This window comes from Globicephala melas, chromosome 5, assembly GCF_963455315.2.
Source record: "Globicephala melas chromosome 5, mGloMel1.2, whole genome shotgun sequence".
Lineage (NCBI taxonomy): Eukaryota > Metazoa > Chordata > Mammalia > Artiodactyla > Delphinidae > Globicephala > Globicephala melas.
Window position 1 is genome coordinate 89467767 of NC_083318.1, and position 3693 is coordinate 89471459.

A 3693-nucleotide genomic window follows, 5' to 3' on the forward strand; every position below is an offset into this window, starting at 1 on the left:
GTTCCTTTGCTAATATAGGGCTGCTGGCTTGCTCCTATGCCCTGCTAGTATGTTATTTTGCTGTCACACTTCAGACTTGCTGGAAGCACTCTCCCAATCTTGCTGTTATGATGGCTTCTGCATCCTTCTGTTTTCTAGGTAGTAATGAAGGTTGCAGGTAGAAATTTATAAGCAAGTTTATTAAGTTGATAAACAGCCTTTTACAGAAGTTGTTGGGTTGGTGTACACAAATGCAGGGGCCGTGTAACCACTACTTATCAATGTTCAAGACCTCTTATTTTTTCAGCCTTTGTCCTCATTTTCTCAGTTGGTTTAGAGTTTTATTTATTTATTTATTTGGCTGTGCCGGGTCTTAGTTGCGGCACGCGGAAATTTTTTTTTTTTTTTTTAGTTGCGCATGCGGGCTCTTATTTGGGGCGTGTGGGCTCTATCTAGTTCCCTGACCAGGGATGGAACCCGGGCCCCCTGCATTGGGAGCTCGGAGTCTTAGCCACTGGACCACCAGGGAAATCCCTAGAGTTTTCTTAATAAACTTGTATGTTATCAGTTAGGAGACCCTGTCTCATTCTTTAGTTATACCAGCATTACCGCTGGAGAAAAGGAATTCCTAACTTGAAGGAGTAGTAAAATTTCTGGCAAGGAAGGGTTGAGATGGTAGCATGCTCACACCTGATTGAGTGCTCTAATACAGAGGTCCCCAGCCTTTTTGGCACCAGAGACCGGTTTTGTGGAAGACAATTTTTCCACGGACAGGGGGCGGGGGGAGCGGGGGTGGGGTTCAGGCGGTAATGCGAGCAATGGGGAGTAATGGGGAGTGGCAGGTGAAGCTTCCCTCGCTCACCTGCCATTCACCTCCTGCTTTGCAGCCGGGTTTCTAACAGGGGGTTGGGGACCCCTGCTCTAATACCCTGTCTTTTATCTGTAATTCCAACATCTGAAACGCTCAGAAAACAAAGTATTTTCTTGAATTCACTGCAAACTTAACCTGATCTGAGGTTAATAGCCTTTATTCTACTTAATGGGAAAACATGTTTCACTGCAAAATGTTAGTGTACTTAACACTTTTGCAGGAGGGTGAGGAATGGTTACATAATATATGTGGTATATAACTATATTTCTTTTCTAAATTCCAAAATTAAAAAAAAATTATTTACTTGGTTGTGCCAGGTCTTAGTTGTGGCAGGTGGGCTCCTTAGTTGTGGCATGTGAACTCTTAGTTGTGGCATGCATGTGGGATCTAGTTCCCCGAACAAGGATTGAACCCAAGGCCCCTGCATTGGGAGCGCAGAGTCTTATCCACTGCGCCACCAGGGAAGTCCCATAAATTCCAAAATTTTAAAAATTCTGAAACAGAGTTGACTACAAGAGTTTCAGATAAGGGATTGTGGACAAAAATCAGGGAGGTACTTTTGAGAGTGCTTTTCTCTAGTCTCTTTCTTGTGTTATCGACTGGTTATGCTCCATAATGGGAAATTATGCTGAAATTGATGTCAAAAGAGCTAGGTTTCCTGTTTCCCTATTTGTATTTTTGAGGTACACTCTTCAGCTTGGAGGAACTCAAGTTCTCACAGCCAGACACTGGCAGAACTGGGATTTGAAACCAGTCTTTAATTATCCAGTGCTTAAACTCTCAGTCACTGCACTATACAAGTACTTCTTTTGTGGTTTTTGTTTTTGTTTAGTTGTTTTTTGTCTGGTTTGGTTTGGTGGAGGGGGAACCACACTTGGAGATTTCTAATCCTCAACCCCAAACATCTTTGTCAGATCCACATGGGACTTAGTGAGTTCCACTAAGGTCTCAGAGACTTACCTTGCCTTATTACTCTCTCAGTAGCTGCCAAAACCCTTACCATTACATGTTTTTTTTCCCCCAAGTTTGGGTGTGGAATATAATACCTAGTAACAGGAATTCCCTGGCAGTCCAGTGGTTAGGACTTCGAGCTTCCATTGCTGGGGGCCTGGGCTTGATCCCTGGTTGGGGAACTAAGATCCCGCAATCTGCTCAGTGGGACCAAAATATAATAAAACAAAAACCTAGTAGCTTCCCCAGCTTCCTTGCCATCCCCATGACAAGTATTCAGGCCTTTTTCATTTCAAGGATCCTGCTACTAATTACTGTGGGGATAAACAAAAGTAATATACATAAAATACTACCACAATGAAATAGGGAATTTACAAAAAATGATTTTTTCTGTTTTCATCCTAGAGTTCCCCATGGAATCACATTTTGATTTCTGCCTTCTATTTCTGAGAACAGATTCACCATTTACCCCCTTCTTCTTACTCCACCTTTTGATGCATTTCAGGTCTGATGTTGGTTGTAAGGTAGGAAAGAATAATAGGGCCTATGGTTTATGTAGACAATTTGAACTTGGGAACTTCTAGACTGGGGAGTGGCCTGTTTACTAGGTCTTTACCGTGATTAAAAACAAATTCCTCTGGGCGTTTCTACACTGCATTTGTCCCCAGCTAGATGAGTCATCTAGCAGAGGACATGGCACATAAGTAGGCATTCAAAAATTCAACATACATTTGTTGACTATGTGCTAGGTGTAGGGTATGCAGATTTAATTAAGCTTATAGTCATGCTGAACAGAAACCTACCCAGTGTGGTAACTTCTTCACAGCATTGTAGGGCAGAGAAATTTTCCCTCTTTAGGTGCTGGTCTAATAATGAAGTTGACATAAAATTAACAGGAGAAAAACATTTAATTACATACGGGAGCCCCATAAAAATGTAAGACTCAATGAAATGACTAAAGCAGGAAGCTTTTATATCCTTTAGACAAAGAAACAATAAATTTGTGATGAATTGACAAGACGAAGGGGTTTGGGCCTGGTGTAGTAAATTGTTGAAACAGTAACAAGGTTTATTTATCCAGTCTTCTCTGCCCTAAATTCCCGGTCTCTGGCGATAGGTTGCCTTCTACCCTCCTGGTACAGGGAAGGTAACTTTTATATGGGAGAGTTAGCCCCCGCCTTCAGGAGGAACAAAGGACGGTCAGAGTGTCCTTATTTAATTCAAAGTAATATGCCCAAGTGGCAAATTTGGGGGTGGTACCTTCTGCTCCCCTTCAGCATAAATGGGGCATCCAAATCAGGATATGAGAGATCAGAAAAGGCTTCCTGTGGTGTGGCATCTGAATACTTCAATTCCCATCCCAGTTCCACTCACACTGACTTTGAGACTTTCAACATCCCTCCTCAGTGCCTGTTCCCTCACTGATAAATGGGGCTAACGGTAGGATCTCTGGCACTTGATTGCTAGTTAACCAATGAAAAACGTTCAAAATAATGTCTGGCACACAGTAAGACTGCAATACATTCCCAGCGCCACCTGGCCTGATGATAGCCTCCAGGCTGAGAACACAGGGTAATCCGTTGGTTTTTCTACTACTCACTGCCTCACCCCCGACAAGTTCAAAGTTTCAAGTCCAACCAATTCGGTCCAGACGCTCAGAACCCACAAACCCCACGGGACAAACGAGTTCCCCAAAGCCCGGCCCACTCCTGGTGACGAGGGCAGGTTGCGCGACCTCTACCCTCGAGCGCTTTTCGACCTTTGGGCACCCGCCCGGATTCCCACAAGATTCAGGGAACCCTCCCTGCCACCGCCTTCTGGGCAGAGATGCGCCTGCGCGCGCGCGGCCCCGCCCCCCCGCTCCCCGTGACCCTTCGTGCTGGGCGCGCACG